The sequence below is a fragment of the Mus musculus genome, chromosome 9 (genome assembly GCF_000001635.26).
Source record: "Mus musculus strain C57BL/6J chromosome 9, GRCm38.p6 C57BL/6J".
Lineage (NCBI taxonomy): Eukaryota > Metazoa > Chordata > Mammalia > Rodentia > Muridae > Mus > Mus musculus.
Window position 1 is genome coordinate 66,204,760 of NC_000075.6, and position 15,687 is coordinate 66,220,446.

A 15,687-nucleotide genomic window follows, 5' to 3' on the forward strand; every position below is an offset into this window, starting at 1 on the left:
CACGCATTGTTACAATGTGCCCATAATGGCTTTCTTTCAGAAATTATGACTATGCCATGATAACCTGCTTAGAAAAGCTGGCACCCTTCCTTCTCTTAACTCCCTTTGTTGTCTTGGTGGCTTAGATCTTGGGTCTGTTTCCTTCCACACTGGTGTTCCTGAGGTTCTCCTAAGGAATGTGTTAATATTCAGGCGTCCAGGCCTTATCACTGTTTGCCAAATCAAAATCCTTAGAGGGTTTATAGTTTTTTAAACAAAATAAGTGTAGGGGCTCATTATGTAGCCCAGGCTTGCCTAGAACCTAAAATGATCCTGCCTCAGCCTCCCGAGTGGTAGGAATGCAGGTGCACGCCATCATCCCTGGCTTCTGCTTTCAATCTTTATTTTTCTGTTCCAGTTTGAATTTGACTGTGTGCTTCCTGTTATGTTTGCTCTGTATCCTGAGCACACATGACCAGGAGGAACTTTAAGGACGACTTACACTGCTATCGACATGGGGTCCACTAGCTCAGGAAGCAAGCATGGGGAGAGACAGTGACTGTGCACATGGCTAAAGTCAGCCCCGGAGGCACTGTAAGGCAAGGTCACTGAAACAGGGGCTAGGGGTGTAGCTTAGCTGGTAGAACACTTGCCTTGCATGAACGAAGCCCTGAATTAGATAGCTACTACTGAATAAACTGGGTACAGTGACACATGCCTGTGACCCCAGCATTTGAGAGGTGGGAGCAGGAAGATGAGAAGTGCCAAGCCATTCTACAGTCCATAGCAAGTTGGAGGCCAGCCTGGTCTACATAAGATCTCATCTCTTAGAATGACAACATGATTCAATCAATTACAGTAATCCCAATGGCCGTGCTGACAGACTGCAGAGTGGAGGATGTTTCCCACAGGAATTCAATGGACCCAGCTCACTTCTTCTCCCAAGCTATTCCTCAACCCCACCCTTACATGGATTGGATTGGGTAGATCCACACCAGACGCCCCATGCCCATAAGCCTAGAGGGCAAGGTGGAGGTAGAAGGACCTGGCCCCAGTCCTCTCAGAAGCCTGCAGATTTCTCTCCACACTCCCTTCCCACACAGCCCTGATTGCCCAGATTGCCAGCAGCAGCCAGAGCCTCTGCCAGGCAGGCAGCTCAAAGCGGCTGTGCCATCTCCTCTGTCATCACCATGGCCAATTAGTGGCTCTCGGGCGCCTCTGGGGCTGCCACTCCCGCCTGGCTCCTCTAAGTGTGCTCGGAGTCGGTCTGAGCTTTGGCACTGCCTTCAAGCCTAACTGTCCGGGCACGGGATGGGTACATGTCACACCCAATAATATTTTCCCTCTCTACCTAAACTGAGACCTAAGTGAGCCCTGACCTTTAATGTTGCCTTTTGTCTCTTGCTGAGCCTCACCCCCTATCCCACCCCAACCTCCTCTTTGCCACAGTTGCTTTCAGGTGGCTGAGGTAACCCATGTTGGTATCACAAAGTTTAATAAGCCGTCCTCCCAGGGTATGGAGTGCTCAGATGTGGAATAGACTCTGAGGAAAACTGCACAATGATTCTGTTTTTTTAGCTGGTAGTGGCGTGCTGGATGAATTTCTTGGTCCTTTGGTAGGGATGGCAACCCCCTCAAAAGTTGTCATGAAGATTAAATGTGTTGATCTCCGTGAGTGCCCTGGGCAGCACCTGACACAAGGAAATGTTAAGAATCATAAACGCCTCCAGCTTCAGTTTCTCTTCCTATGTAATGAAAAGAACACATTTACCTTGTAGAACAGAGGAAGAAATTTAATACTAGAATTGCATGAATGTAAAGTGGGGCACAGCAGCTCATGCCTGTAACCCCAGCACTTGGGAGCTGGAGAGAGGAGTGTCAGGAGAGCACGGTTATCCTCAGATACATGAGTGAGTTTGAGGCTAACCTGGGCTATGTGAGACCCTATCTCAATAAAAAAAAAATCCTAAATCTTTAGATGGATTACGTAAGTAAATATATAAGAGTAGTGCATGCCAGTCCTGGGGTCTAGAAGACCTATGGTGCATGGGGAATAGTTTCCGATTGATAAAGATAAATTTCATGGCTCAGAGCAGACATTTCTATCATGATTACAGGCTGCCCTTTCCTACCCGTCAGTATGCCAGGAAAATTCCCCCTACCCTCAGTGAGAAAGACTCAAGCACAGTCAGTTCCTGGCTGTCACACAAGCCCAGGCTGGCCAGACAGGCACATTCCAGCCTTATCTCGAGCATTAGCAGGTCTAGGCTTCCCTCAGGAGCAGAGGGAGGAGCCAGGTTTCGTCTCAACATGTCTGGACCCAGGACAGCCAAAGGACATACTGTCTCCCTTGGGCCATCTGCTACGATCTTTTCTCCAATTCAGACTTTCTGCCAGAGGCTAGGCCCGCCTGGCATTGCTCTGGGTGATGGACCTGCCTCAGTGGAGACCCAGGGATGTTTCTTGGAAGCCCATCCAGAAGTAGCCAAGATTACTGTGACCACGAGGACAACGGGTGGTTTCTCTGTCAGCTCTGCATCCTCCACACAGCAGCTCTTGCTGTTCAGGAACATTCTGAGGACCAGCATGCTCCTGCTATAGCTGTCAAATCCCGAATGACCAATGTGGCTATCGTTCATCATTGTACTTTAGCATCTATAATGCCTACTGAATATCAGCTCAATGGATGGTCTTGAGCGTGGGTACTGGGATGCAATGATGAACAAAGGCCTATCCCTTATCCACAGGGAACCATTAAATACTGGAGGACTTTCCCTGCTCCTTCCCTCAGAAGGCCTCCCTTTGCTGAACTTACTGTCCTTTGTCCTTGAGGACAGGGTTGCTGTCTTCCTACCTTAGGCACACAATGGGTACTCCATACGTACAAAGCTCGCTCAGGAGCATGGTCCCAACGCTCTGCCAGACACCTACCTCATCACTCTCAGGCTATTGTCTGCTTTGAAGGAATTTTCCCATGGACCTCAGATACCAGAAAGAATCAAAGCACTTCAGTCAAAATCCCCTTTCTCTCTGCAGCCCAGGGATTCTCTGAGCAAGATGGAGCTGAGGTTAGGTCTTGCCATGGGCTAGATGTCAGACCAAGCCTTTCCAGGCACAAATGGAGGGCTAGCAATTCTGCAACCATGTTAAAACCTTTTTTTTTTTTTTTGTGCTTAGGAAACATCCCCTCTCCCACTTCAAATAAATGTTTCAAGTCAGGTGTGGTGGAACACACCTGTAAAACCAGCAGAGGTTTAGGCAGAAAGATTGCCATGGCTTTGAGACTAGCCTGGGCTACATGGCATGACCCTGTTTTTGTTTTTGTTTTTTGTTTTTTGGTTTTTTTTTAAGTAGAACCAGTACAAACAAACCAACAACCCGAAAGGACATTGTACAATTTGATATATAAGTCAGGGATGGAGGTGCTTTATATCCAAAAAGGGAGTCAGGTTGGTTGTAGGCCATTGGGCTTTGCTGGAAGACCATGTGCAGATGCCAGTTCTGCCTTCATTTGGCCTTCACAATGCCAGGAGCAGTGGCTTTGAGGAAAGGACTCCGTGTGAGTGCCCAAAGACCTAGTGCCCCCTTAAAGATGGAAGCCTGGAACGATTCTGCCATCAGAAAGTAAGGGAATATTTGAGCACATTTGATAGGTCTAGTATCAGTAGCATGTAAAGAGCTTTTTAAAAATAATAAGAAAAACACAAGGAGCCCAATAGAACAATTAGAGAAATGTTCACCGTCTATTGTTAATAGACAATAAGGCTGAGCATGATGGCACATACTAGAATCTCAGCTGACCTTGGCTGAGTAGCCAGTTCCTATTGCCAACAACAGCAGCAACACACACACACACACACACACACACACACACACACGCAGTAAAAAAAAGATGTGATGTTGTATATATAGCATCATCTTCCTTCTAACACGAGCTGGCTTAGTGGGGCAGGCCTGCAGTTCTGACTTCTCAGGAGGGGATCCAATGCCTGACTGATGAGTTTATGAGACCATCTCAAGATAAAAAGAGGGAAAAGAGCTGGCTGGGGACATAGCTCAGCAAAGGGCTTCCCTAGCACATGTGAAACCTTAACTTCAACCCCCAGTATCAAGAAAAAGGGAGACGGAAGAGGAAGAAGAGATAGAGGAGGAGGACAATGACGATGAAGACGATGACTAGAGGGTATTCATTAAAAACAGAAATTCTAAGAGAGCAGATCCCCAAATGATAGCACCTCACCTCAGGAAGATAAGATGAAGGGAAATATTTAGCTTCCTCCTCCTCTTCCTCCTCCTCCTCTGTCCCTCTTCCCCTCCCCCTCATCCTCTCCCCTTTCCTCTTCTTCCTCCTCCTCTCTGTCCTCCTTCTCTTCATCTCCCTCCTCCTTCTCTCCCTTCTGCTCTCCATATTTCTCTTCTACTTCATCTCCCTCCTCCTCCTCTTTAAAATAATGAACATGTGGACCAGCAAGCAGGCTCAGCAGACAGAGAGTCACTTGGTACCAAGCTTGGTGACTTAAATTTGATTCCTGGAGCCCACAAGAAGAAGTGACTGCTGCCAACTGGCCTCTGACTTCCACATACACAGAGACACACTAATGAGTATAATTCTATTTTAAAGATAATAAACTTTTATGAATTTGAAAAATCATGAACATTTTTTAAAAGACTTATTTATTTATTATATGTAAGTACACTGTAGCTGTCCTCAGACACTCCAGAAGAGGGAGTCAGATCTCCTTACGGATGGTTGTGAGCCATCATGTGGTTGCTGGGATTTGAACTCCAGACCTTCGGAAGAGCAGTCGGGTGCTCTTACCCACTAAGCCATCTCACATTTTCTTTTTTTAAGGAAATCTGATAGTGAAGTGCCATGTAACATCATGGGCTGTCTTCGGGGAGCAAGGCTGCCAACCACACTTCCTGCCTCTTTAGTGTATAGTAGGCATTTTTCTACTAGCTGGCTACATAGCCTTCTTGTACCCTGTGCTGGGATGAACCCTATGAAATGGCAGTCCTTACTCTCTTGGCTTCTCAGAGCTTCTTGAGAGTTGAGAGCTAGGATGAATGTCCAGGTCATTTGCTATCACAGTATTTCTGTTGTTAGATTGCTCCATGTTTGCCTGGACTCATCTTCATAGATGGCACATGGACATCTCAGAGTGTCTGAGATCTGCTCTGCTGACCTGAAGCTCTGGTCATCTGCCTCTTGAAATTGAGTTGGCTTACATGATCAGACTCAGCATTCTATGCGCCATGATTGAAACTTAGAAGCAGCTTGTGCATCTTTGGATTGTGTTTCTTACTGATCTATACATGTGATGTAGTGACTTGAATCAGAGCATCTTAACAGGATAAAATGGGATGAGGATAGGGACCCAAACGAGATATTTGGTCCAGCATGTTATTTTCCGATGACAGATCTAAAGCCCCAAGAGAGCTTGGAATTTTGTGTTTGAGCCAAGATGCCTAACCCTGTCTTTGTTCACATGTGACCTTCACAGTACTTGGTTTTGAGAAGAGGTGACTGCCAAATAATGGGCATGGATGAGAAGAGGTGACTGCCAAATAATGGGTGTGGAAGCAAACTGAATAGAAAGTTCACAGAAATTCTGGGAAATAGCACCTACCCATAGGTTGCTAACAGTTGAGTTTCAACCAGAATTCCTTAGCCATTAACCCGGCACACGAGGGCAGTGGAGAGGAGAGAATGGTAAGCTGCAGGTAGCCTGTGCTACAGGACAAGAATGTCTTGGGCATTAGCATTCAGTGTACAGGACTGGGATATAGGTGGATGTGCTTGCACCAGTGACAAAAACTAAAACCAACCAAACAACCAAAATCTCCAGAAGAAAGTGGGTTGTGATCTGAGTACACCGACACACACATTCACATTTGGGTTGTGATCTGAGCACACCGACACACACAGGCACATCTACCCAGGGTGAGTTTTGGGAGTGTAGAACCTTTGTCTCTAAGTAGTTTCTTTACTTGCCCAATGTTTGCCTAAGCTTGTTACTAATTTTTTTTTAAGTCATTAAAATGTGAACATGTTACTCAGAGAAGGGATTAGGTTAACTCTTTGGAGTCTCCTGTCAAATTATATGCAGTGTGGAAGAATTGAAGGGTTTTCCAGAGAGCCTGCCTGCATGAGAGGGGAGGGTGTGCAGGTTGGGAGGGAGGTATTCAAGAAGATAAACTGAGTGTGTTAGCATTTAAGGAGAGATGACCTTATATTCCACAGCAACAGGCAAAGTATCCTGGATTTTCCATCTTTTCTTTGAAGTCTTTTGCTTTCTTTAAATCTGTTGCTGTTGTTGTTTATGGGGTGGGCTATAGCCACAGCACACACGTGGGTGTCAGCAGACAACTGTGCAGCAGTTGGTTCTCCTCCTTCCAACGAGGAGATTCTGGGGTTCAAACTCAGGTCACCATGTACACTGAGTCAGCCCATCGGACCTCTGTCCTTTCCATCCTGGACAGCCCGAGCTCACATTTAAAGATCTATTCTGTATGGACTAGTCTGTAAACTCTAAGGGAACTTTGAGTGAGGGCTGAGCTAAGTTTTCAATGAAAATATCTCCCTATATAGTCAAGTCTAATGTGGACTGGGCCTATTTTATTTTAGGACTTGTGTCTGTGCCTCTCCCCTCACTCCCCCATCCACCCCCCAACTCACCCACCCCCCGTTCATTTGACAGCAGCGTGAAAATGTGCTTATGATTCAAAATCAGTAACCATCCCTCAGAGCCACTTGGCTCTGCTCAACAATTCCTTCCTTTTTGTGCTTTAGGAATTTTTTTTTTTTCTAACAGGAAAAAAAAAAAAAAGACAGAGGAAGGAAATTCGTCTGTAGGGCCAGAGAATTAAATGAGCTAACCCATGAAAGCAGCTGCCACAGACCTGCACACAACAGCATCTGTGACTGGGGACTGGGGACTAGGGACTGGGGACATTTTGTAGGTCATGCTTAAGTTCCCTGGAGATTTCAAATTCCTGATCCTTGTCTTGCACATATTTCTTATTCCTTAAAAAAAAAAAAAAAAAGATTTAGCCGGGCAGTGGTGGCACATGCCTTTAATCCCAGCACTTAGGAGGCAGGCAGGTAGATTTCTGAGTTTGAAGACAGCCTGGTCTACAGAGTGAGTTACAGGACTGGTAGGGTTTCACAGAGAAACCCTGTCTCGAAAAATAAAATAAAATAAAATATTTATTTTAGTATTTATTTATTTATGTGTATGTATGAGTGAACGTAGGTACCCATAGAGGCCAGAAGAGAGCATCAGACCTCCCCACCCCCCGTGGAGCTCAAGTTACAGGTAGCTGTGAGCTGCCCATTGTGGATGGTAGGAACCAAACATGAGTCCACTGGAAGAGCAGTATTCCTTTTAACTGCTAAGCCAAGCCATCTCTCCCGCCCCATGTTTCTTTCTCTTGGCCCTGAGTTTGCCTTGATGAGCATGCTTCTTAAAAGGCTAGATGATTTGGGCGAGCCTCAGTGTATTCTACTTCCTTTCTGTTGTCATTTGCATCTGGAAACTCCCTTGGGATCATCTACACTCATGCTCCTGTGTTTACTTCTCAAACTGGGTTCCCAGGAGCTTTGGGGTTCCACAGAGCCTCTAAAGAGGAGGCTTCATAGGTGTGGGGGTGGTAGATGAGTGGGCTCAGAGTGTTCCCCCCAACAAAGAAACATGGTGTCTTATCTGTTTTACCTATTGTACTCTGTGAAGTATTTGCCTGAGAGAGGCATCTCCACACCCAAATAAATGTGAAAGCCATTGTCAAGGGCCTAGAACTGTCTAAGCCATGTGGCCCAGGACAAGGAAAACATTCCTCAGACAGAAGAAAAGCCCCGTTTGAATGGCTGTGGGCCCTCTTCCATTTACAAGTTCCCTCTTGGCTGCTGTTTCTGTTTTCCCTGATATCCCACCTGCTGTAGGTGGGTGCTGCACCCTCCCTGTCTCCCTCCTGACTCACCCACCTGGCTTTGGGCAAAGCTCTGCTCCCTCCTTTATCACTCACCTGCTTCCTTCTCTGACTTCTGACAATATTGTGTTTCTTTACTCTACTCTGGCTTCTTGACTATATGGTTTCCTGCCTGCCTTGACTTAGATACCAGTGTCCTAAAGTATTCTCTGTCTTTCTGGGTGTCCTGTCCCACCAGAGGAACCTTGCTTTTCAATGGCCTTCCAGCACCGTTTACTTTGAAGCTGAGGTTGGGGTTCATCAGGGTTAAGTCAAGTTCCTGAACCCACCGTGATTGGGAAATGGAGCTGTGGCAATCCAGTGGCTACAGGGAAATGGGGATTTACACCCACGGAAGCTTGCCTTACCAGGAACTTTCAGACTCCTTTCATTCACATTACAATGTGGTAAAACTGCAACATTCCTGTCTGTGTTAGGTACGAAGAAACTGAGGGGGAGACTTACACGATTGGCTAAACTCAGCAAAACTGGAAATAGACCCTGGGTCTTTGGACTCTAAATTCTGAATTTGAGTGGTTGTAGTTTATAGACTTACACATATAAGATTAGAAACAGGTTAGTGGCTACAGTAGTGTGGGGACACACATACACACACACACACACACACACACACACACACACACACACACACACAATTTTTTCAGTACTGGCCATTGAACCCTGAACATGGGGCATGCTAGACAAGTACTCTACCACTGACCCATAGCCTCAGCCAAGAGAGTTCATGGGAGTAGCCTGGCTGGAGGGCGGTTATGGGAGATAAGGAAAGGGCCTCAGAGGCCCAGCGTTGGAACCTAGCCAGGTAGAGTGCAGAGAGGCCTCAGAAACGTCATCTCCAGAGTGTCTGTGCACCCCTTATAATTTGGCTGATCCAGTTCCTGGGGACTGTAAGTTGACCTGCTCCTGTCTCCGAGACTGCACTGGCTGAAGGTCCTATTCCCTCTCTTGGGCTGCACCTGGTGTCCCTTGAGTGGAAGTTTCAAAGCACTGCCTTTGCCCTATGGCCCTGAATGACTGCTGGGTAATTCCAGAGGAACTGTGGCCCATTGTTCTGCAGGGTGAGAAAAGGAACTGCAGTGCTGGCTGAGGGGAAGCAGGAGGGGGAACCCTCTGTCGGGGTGATGTTCTTAAGATTCAGTCATCTCTCTCTGCCCCTGCTCCACCTGATAAACTGGTGGCTTTGGGGCACTCACTTCATGGATGCCTGAGAGCTGGTTGAGAAGGGGAATGAGTTAGACCCACTGTTCATAGGATGCACAAAACTTCAGCACCTGGGCCCTGGGAGTTGATAGAACAGGTCTGGCTGATCGTGGCTTAGGCGAGAGGAGGGAGTATGTGGGCAGTGGGAGCACTTACCCTTGCTGCAGGCGTGGCTTAAGGGTTGAGTTGTCTTTTGAGAATTTAACATCAACAATAAAATTTAGTTAAAAAAAAATAATCACCCTGCCTTTTATCATCTCTGCATGCTGGCAGTGTTAGACAAATCAGGTCAGAGACTAGCTCAGCAGTAGGGTGCTTGCTTAGCATGAGTGAGGCCCTGGATTTGATCCTCAGTACTGCAAACCAAACCTTCCCTCTGTGGTGGGCCCTCTCCCCACTGCTTGGCACCCCTTAGCAGGCTTAGTTACCTTGAGAACCCTGAAGCTGGAGTCGAGAGACAAGGACTTGTGTTTATACCGCTTTACCCAACTGCCAAGTTGCTTACCTTTTTTAATCCTTAGTATTCTTTAGGACATACATTTAGTTATTGATGTACTCTGTGTGTGTGTGTGTGTGTGTGTGTGTGTGTGTGTGCGTGCGTGTGTGTGTGCGTGCATGCTACTGCACAACACATGTGGAGAGACAACCTGCAGGAATTGGTTCTTTCTTTCCATTATTTGGATCTCAGGGATCAAGTGCAGCCAATGAGGCTTGGTGACAAGTGAGGGACAAATAAGGACATGGCCTCTCTAGGATATAGCTGAGAAGGTTTATTGTAGGTATGAGGGAGAGCACAGCCAGAGGCATCTTGGAGGTCCCAGGCTGAACCCAGTCATGAGAGGTGGGGCAGGGAGAGGGAGAAAAGAGAGGAGGGGGAACAAGCAGAGCTTCTGGGAACCAGGAGACTCAGAGAGTGCATAACCAGAATGGCTGGTAATATAGGGGTCAGAGGCTGGAGGAAGGGAGCCAGAGCCAGCCCTTGGGAGGGAGAGGCTTAGGATGGGAGAAAGATGAGGGGTGATGGGAGAAGCCACAGGTACTGAGTGAGATGTGTATGTGTGTGTAGTGTCTGTGTGTGTGGTGTGTGTGTCTGTGTGTGTGTCTTTGAGAACTAACAGCCAGCACCTTTACTCATTGAGCCACCTCTTCGACCCCCCCCCCGTTTTTATTTATTCTTACTGTGTGTATATGAGAAGTGTGATGGACATGTGTGTCAGAGGACACACTGTTGAGTCAGTTCTCTTCTTCCACATATCTTTGGGTTCTAAGGTTCCAGGGATCTAATTACAAATCATAAAGTCTGCATGGGCAGTATTTTATTCTTTGAACCATCTTTCCAGCTCCCCCAATATTCTGGTCTAGAAAATGGAACCAAGATTGTGTCTTCAAGTATTTTTTTTAAAAAAAGAATAATATTCAATAAGATAATAATAAATAAGTAATAATTAAATTATACTTATATATTTTAAGTATACTTATATACCTATAATTATAAAAGCCTACAATAGAAATTAGCCTTTATAGAGAGCAGCTGCACATGTAACAGTACCCACATAACTTTATGAATCTATCTCATGGTATGATATTTGGGTCATCTGGGATTATTCTCTCTTGGCAGTGCAGAGTCTGAGAGGGTTGAGTCAGGCTTTTTCATGTGGTGTTGGGTATTGGGTTGGGACATTACCAAACCTTGAGATGCCATCTAAAAATATACTCCTTTTAATGGGGCTCCTAGGCAGATAACAGGGAGCCCTTGTGAGGTGCAACCAGGTCCAGCCAAGTTCTATAGCTAGGCCTATCTGTTGGTGACCTGCCCTGCCCTACCCTAACAGGTGTGGAGTGTTTGGGGAGCTGAGCCCTCTGCCTGAGAAGAGGGTAGGCTGAGCAAGGATGGCAGCTTCTATGTCTTGTGAATTTACTGTCCCTTGCTAAACCCTGCTACATGGCTGGTACCAGCTTCAGGCACTAAGTTCCCACCTGCCAACACCTTGTTCCTTCTCATCTGGATAGTCAAGTCCTGTTACAGATATTATGACTTCCCAAATAATCCTCCAAGTTGGGTGAAGCAGCTTTCTCTCTCTCTCTCTCTCTCTCTCTCTCTCTCTCTCTCTCTCTCTCTCTCACACACACACACCCACGCTTGCGCGCACGCGGACACCGCCTTGAAAAGGGAGGAAACCGGGGACAAGGGGGTTAAATAGGATACTTGAGGCTCTGACTTTGGGAGCTGAGCCTTCTGCCTGGGAAGAGGTGTTCCTGCCACAGTTGTGTGAGAGTGTGTTGGCAGGACACGGACGACAGTTTGTAACTGATCACTCAGCCCTGTTGATCAGGGCTCCCAACACCAGCTCGGAGACAGGACTTTGGAGAATGAAGGGGAAGCTTTCGATTATGTTCACTTTTGACTCAGGCTCTTTGGAGTCTTCTGACAGAGTGTTAGCAGGTCTCTGAGCTGGTGTGGCTGGCTCCCTCTAACACAATCCAAGATTGGATAGGCTCTACTCTCTCCCTGCATTTTACACTGAGTGGCTCTGTCCTAACTTAGAGGAGCCCTTGCTATTTGCCCTTCACCCCCATATCCTAACTTGGTTTCTTTCTTTTTTAAAAAGATGTATTTATTTATTTATTTATTTATTTATTTATTTATTTATGTGTACACTGTAGATGTCTTCAGACACTCCAGAAGAGGGCATCAGATTTCGTTACGGGTGGTTGTGAGCCACCATGTGGTTGCTAGGATTTGAACTCAGGACCTTTGGAAGAGCAGTTGGTGCTCTTAACCACTGAGCCATCTCACTAGCCCCCTAACTTGGTTTCGTGTGTACTGTGAGGACCTCAGCTTCTGGCTGTAGAGCCTTCGTGGGGCAAAGACCTGTAGCTGTTTTCACCTACTCTTGAGTTTACAGGTGCCCTCTGATGGGTATAGTAAGATTATCTCTGATTCTGCTTTTATGCATGTGCAGTGACCATGGAATAGCCCACTATGCATGTGAACTGCCAAAGCCTAGAGTGATTTCCTCTCCTGTCTCTTCTACACACACACACACACACACACACACACACACACACACCCCACAAACACAGAGGGTTGTGGGTTTTTTTTGTTTGTTTGTTTTTTTGTTTTTTAAGAATTTCAATGGCTAGGGGATGTAGCTCAGTGGCAGAGTGCATACTTTGCATGTATGAGTTACCTGGGTGAAAACTCCAGTATCTCCACTCTTTACCCAGGTGGGGGTGGCCTATGCCTTTTTTCCCCAGCACTGGGGAGACAAAGGCAGGTGGATCTCTGAGTTTGAGTCCAACCTGGTCTACAGAGTGAGATCTAGGACAGCCAGGACTATTACACCAAGAAACCCGCCATGTCTCAAAAAAAGGGAAAAAAAATCACTGAAGTATTTACATCATTTCTCACCTCTCTAACTCCTCCCATTCCCCTCCCCCACACTGTTCATCAATATATTGACCAAAGTTTGCATAAAGCCAGAAAATATGAGCCAGGTGTGGTGATGTATGAGAGGCAGATGGCTCTTTTTGAGTTTGAGGCCAGCCTGGTCTACAGAGTGAGATCCAGGACAGCCAGAGCTACACAGAGAAACCCTGTCTCAACAAACCAAGCCAAAACCAAACCAAAACAAAACAAGGCCAGCAGCTTGACTGCTGATACCTATAAAGGCAGTAGAAGCAGGCTCTTTCACAGGGGATCCTAAAAAACCTATGCCTCTGTTTTGATAGTAGGTTACTATCACAGCAGTTAAAGGAGAGCCGTTCTAAGTCATGGTTCCCAGCCCAGCTATCTAAGAGAGCCACCAAGGGGCTGAGCACAGGGGTGTCTGTATTCGGGAAGCTAGGGTACAGGGATCATGAGTTTACAACCTGCCTGAGCCATCTAGTCAGGCTCTATATCAAAAAACAAAACCAGAATAAGATAAAAAAGTTAAGTATCTTCATCTCCAGGTCATAGACCAGACCTAACTCAGATTCTCTGGACTTGAAATCTAGACCTCCTTCATTTTAAAATTCCCCAGGGGCCTCTAGAATGCTGCCAAGGTTGAGCCCCACTGCTCTTCAATTGAAAGAGTCAACTAATTGTTTAGAGTATTCCCACATCTGGGTGTACACTGGCATCAGGGGGAAGGGCGCTTTTAAAATTACACTGATTCCCTGGCCCTGCATTCCAGACCATCTGAAGCAGTGACTTCCAGCCCTAGGTATCTCTTAGTCAGCCCTCATCTATGCCAGCTGTTCCTACGGACGGTGAGCCAAGGGTACAAATGTTTCCTTTACAACTGTCTACCAGTGAATCATGACTTGCATTTCATAGGTCAGGAAAAGGATGTTCAGAGCAGGTAGTGGCCTGACCCGCATGACCAGGCAAAGAAGTCCCTGAAACAGGTCTGTCTAACCTTGAAACCTTTCCCAGTTTTCCAGACCCCAGTCATTGCATCCTGGGCCGAGTGGAAAGTTTTCTCTGCTCTTCCCCCAAACAGCTAAAGGCAAGGAAGGGGAAGGTAGCCTGAGACTGCGGCTCGCCTTCCGGCTGCTCCCAGAGCCTGAGCTGAGGCCCCTTCAGGAGAGACGAAAGGCCCCAAGATGACCCCGGTTGCCTGGTGTTTAGCTTGGTCCTAGTCTGCTACTTTTGAAATGCTTATTTTTGGAGGGAGAGAGAGTAAGCCTGCCTTACTCACTTCTCATTTGCACCCTCTTCTCCTGGAGAAACCAAGAGGCAAAAGCAAACACTCACTTTTTGAGAACTTAAGGGATTTTTCAGCCACGTGGCAGAAAAATGTCTCCATTCCCCTCATAAGACCAAGGAGATGTGATGTCAAGGTGACCGGATACTTTTAGCTTTGCTTTGTGACTTTGTGTTCCCAGGTCTTTGTATAGTGTGACTTGAACCTGGGCACTGGGGGATTTGGGTGTCAAACCTGCTCCTGTGCCACCACCTTCATGTATACAACGTAAAGGCCTTGAGGTTTCACTTTCTCCATCTATCTACTTATTGAGGATTGTGGGGGGACAGTTTGTGGAACCCAGAAATGCCAGGCCTGCCAGCAGCCCTTGAGGTACCAGAAGGAAAGGAATATTTGGCCCTGATGCTAAGACTCAGGCCACCTGGGACCAAAAGCTTTGTCAAGTGTTTGCTGGCACCTGTTCAGGGACCTTATGTCCCCAACACTTAGAGTGGCTCCAAGTGGCCATCTGTGTTAGAGATCGCATTGAATGTGCTCACTCTGGCCTTCCTCCACCTGTGTCAGCCCCCAGTGTGTGGACAGCTCAGAGCCAATACTTAGAGCCCGGATAGCTGAAACTTTAGAGTTAGTGGTAATATAAATTTGACCCCAAGCCTAGCTCCTAGGGACCTCCCCCCTTGGGGGTGGGAGCTCCCTCTGCACCTGTTGCCTCTGCCTTTGTCCCCTGTTATTTACCAGCCAGCACAGGGTACATGCTCGGACGGTGTTGAGTGAAGGACAAAGGTGGAGGGATGAATGACTTTGTTTTTGGCGACATCTCTCAAGTGCCTGCTATGACAGGCTGTTTAGCTGTCAGCTATCTGCTTGCTTGCTCGCTCGGCTTCATTTCATTTGTGTCAGCCAGTTCATTTAGAAGATCGTCTCTTTAAAGAACGTTCTAAAAATAGGATGCTTTAAATGCAATGCCATTTTCCAAGGTTGGGACAAATGCCCAGAGTTTCTCACAAGTGTAACTTTTACACCAGATCCACTAAGAAAGTGCATTGGGGCTCTTGATCCACCGGGCCCCTTATTAAGCCATTATCAGATTAATAAATCTTTCTGAGCTACTCGGGCATTTGGGGGATGGTGGAACAATATGGGACAAAATGGAGGCTGAGAGGGAGGACCTCAGAGTTAGGTAAGGAGGGGACACTAGCAGTCACTAGGGATTTATGTCTGTCCCAGTTCACAGCCTGAGTTGAGATGGAGAGGTATAGGCTGCACTCAGCACACTTAGGGAAGCTGGCTCAGGGCTGCTTGGATCACCATTTCATGGCCCTTGTCTCAAAGAGCTTGAGCCGGTCATGTCTCCGGTAACAACCTGAGAAACTGTGTGGGCAGCTGGCTTTGATGTCCAGTTCTGTTGTTAATTCAAGTTATGAGTCACTTCACCTCTCTTTATGCCCTAGTTTGCAAATTTTACAACTCCCTGTTCACACTATGATGATAATGATAATTAACCTTGCCAAGTGGCCTTTACCCCACCCCCATCCCAATCAGGAGCCTCACCAGATCAGCCTGTTTTTATGGATGTTGTGACTTTAACTGGTACTATAGACCTGGGTTCTAGATGAGTCTTCACAAGGACAAGGCCATGTCAACCTACCAAGTTAACACTTCCCAGGGCTTTGTATGCTGGGAACAACAACATTAACATCCTTCTTAGTAAAATGTGAAGATCCCTTAGGAGTAGAAGGGAATTCAGTCCCTGCTCTACCTGAGGCACTCACTGTTAGCCCGGCAGGGCCACTGGCCGGTGGGTGACACACCTTTCTGTCTTGGTAAA

At 46.8% G+C, this 15,687-nt stretch overlaps 1 protein-coding gene across 1 annotated transcript in view; it reads left to right on the forward strand.

Moving 5' to 3' along the window:
* The window catches only part of Dapk2 (death-associated protein kinase 2), a 114,017-nt gene that overhangs the window by 46,534 nt on the left and 51,796 nt on the right, over positions 1-15,687 (forward strand). The gene's annotated exons all lie outside the window — the stretch shown is intronic.